Source organism: Haliaeetus albicilla, chromosome 1 (genome assembly GCF_947461875.1).
Source record: "Haliaeetus albicilla chromosome 1, bHalAlb1.1, whole genome shotgun sequence".
Classification (NCBI taxonomy): Eukaryota; Metazoa; Chordata; class Aves; order Accipitriformes; family Accipitridae; genus Haliaeetus; species Haliaeetus albicilla.
Genome location: NC_091483.1, coordinates 4,024,006 through 4,035,613, shown reverse-complemented (window position 1 = coordinate 4,035,613; position 11,608 = coordinate 4,024,006).

Genomic DNA, 11,608 nt, shown 5'->3' with positions numbered 1-11,608 from the left:
TATGCATGTGCTAAAGGGGAAATCTTATTTGGCAAGTGACACTACCACACAGCATTGCAATCCACTGAGTACAGAGACAAATCCTGGTTTCATACTTCTGCAGTAGCAAAGCCCCCATTAGCTGACACTCCCTTCCCTGAACCAATCACGTATATATACTTGTTTTGATTTAAGTATGTTCCTGTGCAGGAAGGGCAGCAGAAGGTAATTTATTTTCACAGGAAAAGATGAGCAGCTATAATGATTAATGGGAACATAATTTTCGTAACACTGGGATACTAAAAAGAGAAAGAAATGTGGGACAAGTTATGTAATGTGTACTTACTGAAATACACTGCATGTCTCTGAAAGGAGACATGATCCTGCTCTCTCTGAAGTGAACAGGAGCTTTGCCACTGAGGGAGACCTCAGCTGCTTTAAATCACAAATCGATTTCCTCTAATTTATTCTAATTTACAGTGAGTATAGCATCAGGGATATATTAAGGAAGAAGAATTAAAAACTACTACACCCAATACCAGAATATCCACTGCATGACATGTTCCCACCTCATAAAGAATAGCATCATCCCTGTGACACTTAGGCCCAAAACTCAGTGATACCAATGAGTACAAGAGCTGCCTTGCCCCAGACGACCAAGGATAAAGCAAGGTTAACGCAGTTGCCCTGCGTCCGGACTGAAGGTTCCTCCAGACTTTGAGACATTAGTCTGAATCACTTACAAATAGCAACTGTACTCAGAGGAACAAATGTCTTGGAAAGAAACCACTGTTACCTAGGATGACACTTCTTTTGGAACTGTGCTAAAGTTTCTGGGACAGGCTCACCTCAATTCAAGGGATTATAACATGTTCACAACGTTTTTTCCTCAGGGTAGCAGGAGTATCACATAATTTTTCCATTTTTCTTGTAAAATAGGATTAGGTGCCTGGACATGGGCACTCATGCACATGTCTGCATCAAGAAACAGGATTTTTAGCTCAGGTCTACTAGTCACTAGGGTCACCTTTCAAACCAGTATTATAGCCTACACAGTGACTTAAGAAAAGGATGCAAAATTATTTGAGTCCTTTCTACTGCAGGCTGCAACTCAGCAGGGAGAACGGCCTGTAGAGGGGTGATGTTCTTCATCCTTCCTCTGTCACAGCAGCATGGAAAGAGAGGCTTCAAGGCTGTGACTCCAGTGAGGGGCTATGGGGGCACAGGCAGGCTGATGTGGAGAAAGCTCATCCCTCTCAGTGGCACAGCAGCTGCAGATTGATTGACTGCTGCCTGAAGGAGGGAACTGGGGACAGTGTGCTTGGGGGTAACATAGCTCGTGTTTGTCTCTGAAGCCTGTAGCAAAGTTACAGACTAAATCCCCCTTGAGGGGATGCAGACAGTGTTCTGCGCTTGGAAAGAAGTTGAGTATCTCCAATGAAATTGGACCGCAGAAGATGTATCGGATGCCCCATTTCCTCACCACACACAAGTTATCTCCCAGGCCAGAGGAAGCAGAACTTGAACCTACAGCTTAAGCTCCTGCATCTCACAAGTTTAACCCCTACACCACCAGCAATAAGCATCAAGAGTACAAAAATGTTTCTTTTACTAGCCAAGAAGGAAATTTAAGTTACGGGGCACAGCCTGAAATTCTGTGAGTAAATCTGTTAGTATTTTTTATGTCAGATACTTCTATTACAGAAAACATAACAAACAACTCCCACAACTCAAAAAGTCTGTAAACCCTACACATCTACTGTGCTTACAACATGGTACATCCCCTTGGTAAGACATCTAGCTGACCCTTAACGAGTACGACAGTAGAAGACATTTAAAAATATTCTTAGAAAGTACATTTGGAAAATATGTCAGCTATGAAATTAATTTAATTTATTTACTAAATTTATGAAATTAATTTTACCCACTTTGTCCTACTATGCTTGGACAAGTTTTAAGGGAAAATAAAGAATATCTGATGAAAAAATAACAAGAACTTCCAGTGGCTGCTACATTAGTTACCATCAATTCTTCTGGTAGAATGTTTGCCAATATAAATTACATTTACATCTAAGCTGTGTACTTGTGATATGGCACATCAGGTGGTTGTGAAGCTGCAAGACTGTACTATGATCTGGTTTCTGTATTTCTAGTGCTGGGAAGAATTCGGTCAAGGGTTAATCATAAAACAGATGGAAGAGACATTTTTCATTAGCAAAAAAAGAATTTGTTCCTCAAGGGAAAATAGCAAAATGTTTTTCAGTAAATGGTCATAATAAAGTGGATGCTGATACATTCTAGGGCCTTGTAAAAGTAGTAATTGGAAGTTATGTTAGATTATATTCTTCATGTAGGCAAAAGAATCTGCCTGGAACATGAATAAACCAAAAGAAGAAAATTCTACTTCAGAAGATGATGACCTCTGGATACAGTTTATAATTATAGACGAGGGCATGTTCTCCTTTCTGGGAGAATTCAGTTGGCTTAAAAAAACTATATGAATAAAAAATATACCTGAATAAGTTTACACCCCAGTAAGTTTATCAGTTGGGGAGAAGAATTAGAGCAAGTGATAAATGAAACCTGAGATTCTAAAGGAATATTGACATTGGTTGTCAAACCAGAAGTCCACTGAAGTACTACACAGAGGTCCCAGGCAAGATGATAAACTGTACAGAGTACCCAACAATGGAGGAACAAACGGAAATAATACTGAACACCTGATTTTAGCAAAATAGTAAATAAAAATGGAGACATCTAGATGTAAGACTACTGACATCACTTTTCTTATAATAAACTACTTGTCCTGCAACAGTTTTACACTATTTGTTGTTCTTTATTGATAGGCTGTACAAGATGGCTTTGCAATATGGCTATGTTTCTTTTATTTGTATCATCTCTATTCATCTGTTTATTTTGTATCTTATAGAAAATGTGCTTGCTTTATGTATTTGTTTCAGCAAGAAGTGTTTAAAATAATTGAAACATGTCAGCAATAAAAGAGTTACTGTGTTAACCTTTTGTAGAGTGCTTCTTGCCAGATGGTAACCGTTACCATAAAGTATTAGTTAGTATCGGCCACAGAAATGTTTTCACAGCAGGGCTACCTACAGCTGCCAGCCAGACTGCCTGTTTTTGAAGCAAGTCAAAATGTTGATAACTGTTCTCTTTCTCAAGGGTGGAAAAAAAAGGAAGCACTACAGTAAGCTTTTCCACCTTATTTGTACCGGGTTTTTTATACAAGGGCGTTTTCCTGCCAACTTTTTCCTAAGAAAACACTTGGCCAGCTGATTCCTTTTTTTTTTTAATTGACTATTTCCTGCCAACACAGTTCCTGTGAGTGCATGCCACCGTGTTCCTACTTAGCCTTTACACTCAGGTGACATTCTCAGGTTGCCAGTTTTTATGTTTAGTTTAAAATTATTTCAGTATGAAAAGCTATATAAGCCATACTTAATAAACACAAGCTTGATATTGCTGATGCTTGGATATAAGCAAAATAGTTCAAATACCCTTCTTTCTGTTCAAATCTGTTTCTAGCTCTAGAAGCTTTTATTTTGTCCTGCAGACCACCCTTCCGCTGAAGTATTCTTGAACTTGTGCTTCAACTAGTCCAGTCCTGCTTTGGAACTGTAACCCCCTAGCAATCAGTAGACCAAGCATGCATAAAATTGAACAGGTGTTTACTGGTAGGACCAGGAGTTTATTTTTCTTTAAACCACAAATTATTTTCCCTACTGATTATTCTCAGCTTTGTTTACCAGTGTTTACCATTTTAAGGCTGATTTTTAAGGGTGGAATTTTGCTCTCTTCTTTGTTTATTTTTAAGAGTTCACACTGTCCTGACTTAAAAACAAATATATGAACTATAAACCACATATAAAGACACTTGCCCTGTTCATAACAAAAGTCTTGTTGTCTTCTCCAAGTTAGTTTCAAACCACCAAATTTATAGAAGTTAGAGCAACATTTTAAGCTTGGTGACTAAGTTTAGAGTTGGTTGTTGAGAGAAGATTTTAAAACACTTTCCAGATAAATTTTATCAGATGCAGGTTGAGGAACCGTTAGGAGTTGCAGAACAGCTTAATCAGTGGAGCCACTTCAAAGTTGGACTGTGAAACTGGAGACAACATTTGGCCTGAACACCTCTGTGGCTGAGTCTGCAGTAGTATTGCTGATCATGATGGCAGAGCTATAATGTGTGTGGTAGCCATGCCAGACATTGGTCTTGTTCTACTCTCACAAACAGGAGCTGTACTCCAGGAGCTAACTTTTCTGGAGACTCCTCTGATTTTCAGTAGTTTTAGGGAGAAAGAAGCCACATGCAAGGTTTCTGTCATCTGATGGCATTTCAGTGACTGTCTCCTAACTCCTACTGAAAAGATACTTGCATAATGAGTACCACCAGCATCAGTGGGTGTGATCGCCAAACTTGTAGCTGCCTTAACCGACAGAAAAGAATGAAATGCATATGAAGAAGGCAAGTATTTTTTCTCTGAGTCAGGACTGACAAAGAGCAGCAAAGCAGAGCCAGGACAGCAATGCTGTTAAGATTTCAGGATTTAATCTCAAGTTTCAAAATATTTTTTCTTCCATTTCCAGCTCCTGCATTCACAAGAATCTCAGCTTTCCATTAGTTTCTTCTCAGAGAACTGAAAAGATGCCTGAAGTGCACGTCAGACAGAAATTAGTATGTACCTTCCCTGCAATGCAGTTAAAACCACACATTATTTGTAAACCATTGTCCAGATTATGGATCTTAATTCTGAATGGTTGGATTTGTCAATACAAAGCTAGGAAAATAAGTATGAAATTAATCAGCTGATCTAATAGTATCAATGGAGCTCATAAAAACCAGATATACATTGAGATTTGTGTTGGATCCGCATTTTCAAATACTTTTAAAACATACTACATACTTTACAATTATGAAACATATTTTGGACTAAAATTTCCCCCTTCACCTTCAACAACAAGAGCCCCAAGATACTCTGCCAATTTGACGTTTGGCATTCTTCAGCAGACAGAAGTAGTTCAACACCTTGGCAGAATGGCAAGTCTTTTTGGTGAACTCATTTTTCTTTTGGAATGCTTCCTTTTAAAAGCACAGTACCAGCATCAAAAGCTAATGAAATAAAATTGTCAGGTATTCGATCTAAGTCCTTTAGTGAAGGCATCTAAATGGATTCACCGGATATGGAGAAATAAGTCAGAATTAAACACAGTATCAGAAGGATTTATTTCCAAACAAACATTGACCTGCCAACAAGATATACATGCCATGCAACACTTAAGAAGCCAGGCTTCTCTCTTTAAGAGCTCCTTATGCAGGCATAATACATGCTTGTGACACTATGTCAAAATGTAATGTTGTTCTAAGTAGTGAGAAGACTTGTATCCTTTTGACGAAAGAAAAAACCCAAACAATATGTCAGTCTCACAGTGCAGTCGACCACTCACAGAAATGAATGAGTTTTCAACTACGGATCAGTAAATGCACATACTAAATTAAAGCTTTCTGGCCAGCCGCTGGCTCTGACTAAGTCTTTGAGAGTACAGACCTGTGCTTGTGGCCTTTGCTGTTGGGATTAAATCGGGCTCTCAGCTTTGTGTTTTCTTAAAATGACAGTCTTTCAACTCTCAAAGACTGGAAATAAAGCATGAAAGTGTGAACCAACTATAAGTGATAAATCTTGAGAAGTCACCCCTAATCTGTTGTTCTTGTAGCCCAAACTACAACTATCCCCGCAGTACTACAGCATCCCAGGGGCTGCTGAGGTAATTGTAGCATTCTCAGTGAGGAGTACGGCCGATACTGTGCCTCCAGGAAAAAATGAAGCTCTGCTCCATCACTACCTCTGCACAGAAAATGTATTTCTAATATGCCTGTCCTAAATGCAGAAGGGTCCCACAGCATGGAAAAAATGCTGTTGAAGAAGTGCTCCTTGCTTCTTGTACCTATTATTATGGATTATTTAGCTTCAGCCAAATACAGACCACAGTCTCCAAAGAGTTATATCTATCAAACCATGCATTTCAATGAGGGGAAGTATTATTTAACACAGGGCAAACTAGGATGATTAAGCCAGCTTGTGAGCCTGTGAACAAGGACAACATTTACCTGTCATCTTCCTTTAGGTCATTTTATGTTACACCCAAGGCAGTTAAACAGGAGGGATTTTGGGGGGGGGGGTTGTGGGGGGTTTTTTTGCAAGCTTTCTACGTAAATTTTTACTAGGTGTGATGTGGCAAATGTAAATCCTACAAAACAAACCATCCCATTTTCTTTAAAAAAACTTGAGGATGAGAATACTAAATCATAGACTGACTTTCTATGGATCCCAGAAAAACAATGACAGTCTTTGGATCTTGAACAGAAAGACCACAGTAACAATATTTTGAAAAGTCTATCAAATACATTATGCATTATTGAATACATTATATCAATACCTCAAATGTATTAATCTTCTGCCAGTCTATCCAACAGAGCTACAGAGAAGCTACCAATCCAGCATGCAATTGAAATGAAAATAATTCATTTTTCATCTGCAAAAAAATAATGATTTTTTTTCCCCTAAGCAAAACTTAAAACTGGACATACTCACAAAAATGGTTTGTTCCACACTTTTCATAGGCAGAGAAGTATATTCCAGATAACTCTACAATTTTTTTTTATTCAAACAAATTTGCATTTAGAAGTGAAAATAGGGAACCCTGTACTGCCTCTGTCAGAATGCAAGATGTATTTCATGCAAATTTGTAACAATAATAGGTCTTAAGTTTCATTTGCAACACATGGGAGGTTTAGGTTAGCTCAACTTCAGAATTTATGTAAAAGCAGGATTATAGGTCTACCTTCTTCAGGATTTAACTTTTACAAAGACATAACAAACCTCCCTACTATTGTCAAGAAAAACATTCATTCAGTTAAATCATGCTAAATTTGTGAGAAACATGTCTGCAGATTTTTCTGAAGGTGAGAGAACTGACAAAGAAAATTATTCAATGCATTAGAGGCAAAAATACAAGTTGGAAAGACCTGTGACAGAAAATGTGACAGGTCTCTTTAAGATTTTGTTTTAGCAAACATAATAAAATACAGGCTTTCTTTAGCAGCTTGTTGATTGACAAATGGAACAAGCTTTTTCCTAATGCCAGCCTTTACTTACATTCGTTTCTTTGTTACATACACATCATCTGACTTTAGCACAAACCAAACATGTCCTATACATACATGGAAATCTATTGTGAGGTAAATCCAGCTACATTTTCCACTTGTCTGTGTTTAAAAAATTTAACACTTTTATTGTGACTACTACTGAAATTAAGCACTGCAAAAGAAGAGAGTGAAACTTTTCTTCAGAAGGAAAACTCCAGCATCCCTTATTTTTATTGACTTCCATGTCCGTAAGGACGAGTTTCATTTAAAAAAGGAACTGTTGGCAGTTTATCTCCACCTAATTTATCTTTGGCTCCAGTCAAGTATTTCACAGTAACAGTTATACCTGTAAATAGCTGTCTGAAGCTAAGATGGATACGGAATACAGAAACATCAGTTAAGTCATTAATTGAGCAGTGACTCTGTTACTGTGTAATAACTACAACCCCATTTTTTACAAACGGGCATATCTAATCCCTGAACCTCTTGATTTCACTCATATTATGAATAAGACACTACACACATATTAACTTTAATACCCTGAATTTTTCATTGATTTAAATTCATGGCATAAAATTAAGCACATATGGCAGTTAGTCTCAGGATGGAATTTAAACACCTGCTAAGAATTACGGCATTATTCAGCACTTAAATTGCCTCTAGGTTAAGTCTTGTTTGAGAAAAAACTACAGTAACTCATTGTCTTCCATGTTGAAGAGAAGAGAAAAGAGAATCAGCAAAGAAAAGAAAAGGACAGAAAAGGAGAGAAAATGAGGGAGAAATGAGTTACAGAAGTGGATAACTGTATGTAGTTCAGGCTTTTTCCACTTGCCAGCCTGGGCACCCTTTCTGGTCAATTATGCAATTCAGAGGAAGCAGTGTGGTGGGGAAGATCCCACACGGTGCTGGAAAAGACAATACCAAAAGGAAAAGTCTTACTTGGTTAAACTAATATGACCTAAAGGAAGAAGACAGGTAAATGTTATCCTTGTTCGCAGGCTGACTTAATCATCCTAGTTTGCCACTTGCTAAATAATATTTCTCATTGAAATGCAAGGTTTGATTTTGTTATGAACTCACATAGTACTGTAATTCTTTCACCTTCCTTAACCTTTACTCATTATTATGGACATTCTATTAGTTACATATATGCATGAATGATGTTTTAGCAACTTGGTATGTTTAATGGGGCCCTGAACTTCTTTGAGCGTCATAAAGGAAGGTAGCATTCAACAGGATCAGTTGTAGTTTTGCAGCTATGACAGTTGAATATTCTTTATTCCAACTGCAATGACGTATGCTTATTTCTATTTCAGTTAATGGCAAAATCTTGACACACTAGTAAGTAGCAAATTAAATTCTAGGATAGTCATTCTACAAAGTTTTTTAAAGTTCAACTTCTAAATGGTAAAATTTACAGATAAAAATATCTGTCAGTAAGTTTCAGATTGTGTCATCTGTAAGTTGCAATCACTGCTTTGTCTTCGAAATAAAATATACTTTTGAAGTTCAACAATGCAGTGACAACACATGAAATAAAAAATTGTTTCAAAATAAATGAAAGTACTGAAAACATTCTTAAAACTCTAATCAGAAGCACTTTGCTGAACCACAGATATTGTCATAAACTTTTGGAACGGTACACAAATATCACAATTAAGCAGGCTGAATTCACAAAACTGCCAAACATCTCAGTGTTTGTGTTCACATTTTTTCCTCAGGGCCACCAAATGCAACATCTGATATTCTTATGGTAGTTCCATTATTCAGATATTAAAATATTGCAAACAAAATCAGAAGTGGGTCCTGAATGCATAAGTGAAAGCTTGTGAAAATCTTAAACACAAACAAAACATATGTGTAACTGAAACCTGTGTGTACTGTCCCTTTGTGAAGGCCAAACAGGAGCTCCTGGATTTGCTAAGTGCTGGAAATAAAACTGCAAAAATAGAAGTTAATTCCAGTAGCAATTCCAACAAAAAGTAAAACACTAATCTAATAGGTTAACTGGTGGGATTGTTAAATAATGATTACTCCTATCTAGGGGGTATCTGTTTCCATGTGAATTATACAAAAATTAAGGTTGAAAAGTGAAATCTAAAGTCATCAAGTTCATACCCGTGCTCTGAGGCAGGACCAGTATGTCTAAACTACCTGCTTTTAAAAATTGCCAAGGACGTTCTTTCCACAACACAGCTAAATGTTCTGCTCCAATGCCAGCTATCCGCCAAGAAAGTTCTTAATAAGTTGTCTATACTTCTAATAAAATAAGCTGATTACTTCTTACTCCAAACTTTGTGAACAAGATTGGAGTCTAGATTACAGAATAATTTTCCATGTGAAGAGATTGCTATCATGACTCACCTCCTTCTTGTCTTTGCTAAGCCAAACAAACTAAATTCTTTCACTCTTTCCTCACAGTAATATTCCTTAGCATGTGTTGCCTGGATTTTATTCAGTTTTTCGCATCTTTATATCTTTCTTAAAGATGATCAAAATATTTCAGCTCCTCAGTGTCAGTAAAATGAGATTATCGTCCTTTTGATATTCTGTTCACAAAGCTCAAAATATTTGCCTTTTTTCGTACTGCACTAGTGACTAATATTTATTTTGTCATTTAATATAATTCTTCTGCCATATTGTTTTGGGCAGTTATTCCTTAAGTTTTTTTCCCTGCAATTGATTTTTCCTTCTTATGGGCAACTACTTTGCTTTATATTTCCCAATTTTATTGATTTTTAATTATTTCAACAATTTTTCAGTGTAATTTTGAATGGTAATCCTACCATTCTCAAGAGCTTGTTGTCATTTGGAAGTAACAGTTGGCCAAATTGTACATACTGTTCCGATGATAGTGTAAAAGCACAATTTAGCTTACTAGTGTATTTTTTATTCTATCAAATAATCAGTTAATGGAAACTGGAATAGACTAAACACGTAACTATCCCATTTGGGATGCCTCTTGATATTTCCTCCTGGATTAAAAAGTCAAGTTTAGGGACAAGTTCAATCAGTTGGATGCCTATTTTATAATTTCATTTGGATGTGGTTTTACTGAACTGCATTTGATTTTTTTTTTTTTTCCCAGTTCATCAAGTTAATTTAACATTTAAATTCTTCCCTACAGATCACTTGTAATTTTCCTAGGTTGGCATTTAATTGACATTCTCTACTTCTTCACTAAAGTTATTAATGAAAATACTGAGTAGCATGAACCCTTGACAGACTCTCCTGCAATCCCACTTGAAAGCTTGGCAGTGAACCACTGAGAACAATCCTGGCCTTTAGCTGAATAGATAAGATTCAACAAAGACTTTGACCATGCTCGCTGGTAGTTGAAAGTGGCTGATCCAAGCAAAAAAACTAGAAAAGAATTACCAACGAGTAACAGCAGTAGGCAAATTCTGATAGTGAGGATTCACATTAACACCTCTTTGGGGCAGAGACATCTAGGTCTCAGAAAAATGTTTTGCAAAGCTAAGCCTAGGAATAGAAAGCTTGAGGAAAAAATAATGCAGTTTTTTGGTTGAACAGGCAGATTTTTAGGACATTGCATCAGGCACATCCATTTTATCTGTCTCAGAGTGCTTCTTGCTTGAAAAGTTATGCACATTGTGTGGATGTATTTTATTACTCTCCAGATTCCATTTACAGTCAGAATTCCTTTCTCCTGTCATATCAGGATCCAAGCAATTTTCTAATCAATCCTCCAAGCTAAACAAGACTATAATTCTCCATAAGAACAAGAAACTTCATAGAACAACCCCAAAACCAAATCAGAAATACAAAAACTTCATCTTGCTTTTCCTGCCCCATAATTCAGCTAGCTGCATTCAGACAGGAGGGTAAGGGGGGAATGCTTCCTTCTGCCACTGTTTCCTTCTGTCCAAAGTTGGTTGCTGTCATGAAATATTTCTTTGATAAACTGATACAACAGTATCCTGGAATGCTGAATATTACTAAGCTTCAAATTACTGCAGGTTTCTGTTCCTAATGCACAAAGAAAATTAAGAGATTTTGAATAACAGTTTGCGAGGTGTGCGCTTGTTGAGCAATTACTCCCTACCACATATAATACTGAAAAATTTCTCATTTCTTTTTCAGAACAGACTTTGTACATCAGCCATCTGCCACTGGCTTTAGCCATCAGCTACTATTGAAGCATGGTTTCATCTTTCACTAAAGGATTAGTCCATGCCATTCTCATCTGATATAGTCTTGCCCATCCATATATTTAACACCTTATTTTTAAATGTCTCTTTCCTGGTTATAACATGGAGATTATTATTCTCAGAGGTGATGAGGAGATGATCTGTATGAGTATGAGGGGAGCATTCCATTAAATCTTCCAATAAGCTCTGAAAGGGATATAAACTGTCTTTGTTGTGGGTGCAGTTGAATCTTTTCTGTTCTCTTCTTTCGCCAGGAAGATATGAGTGGCTGGAGTGTTTGATTCTATATATAACTGGT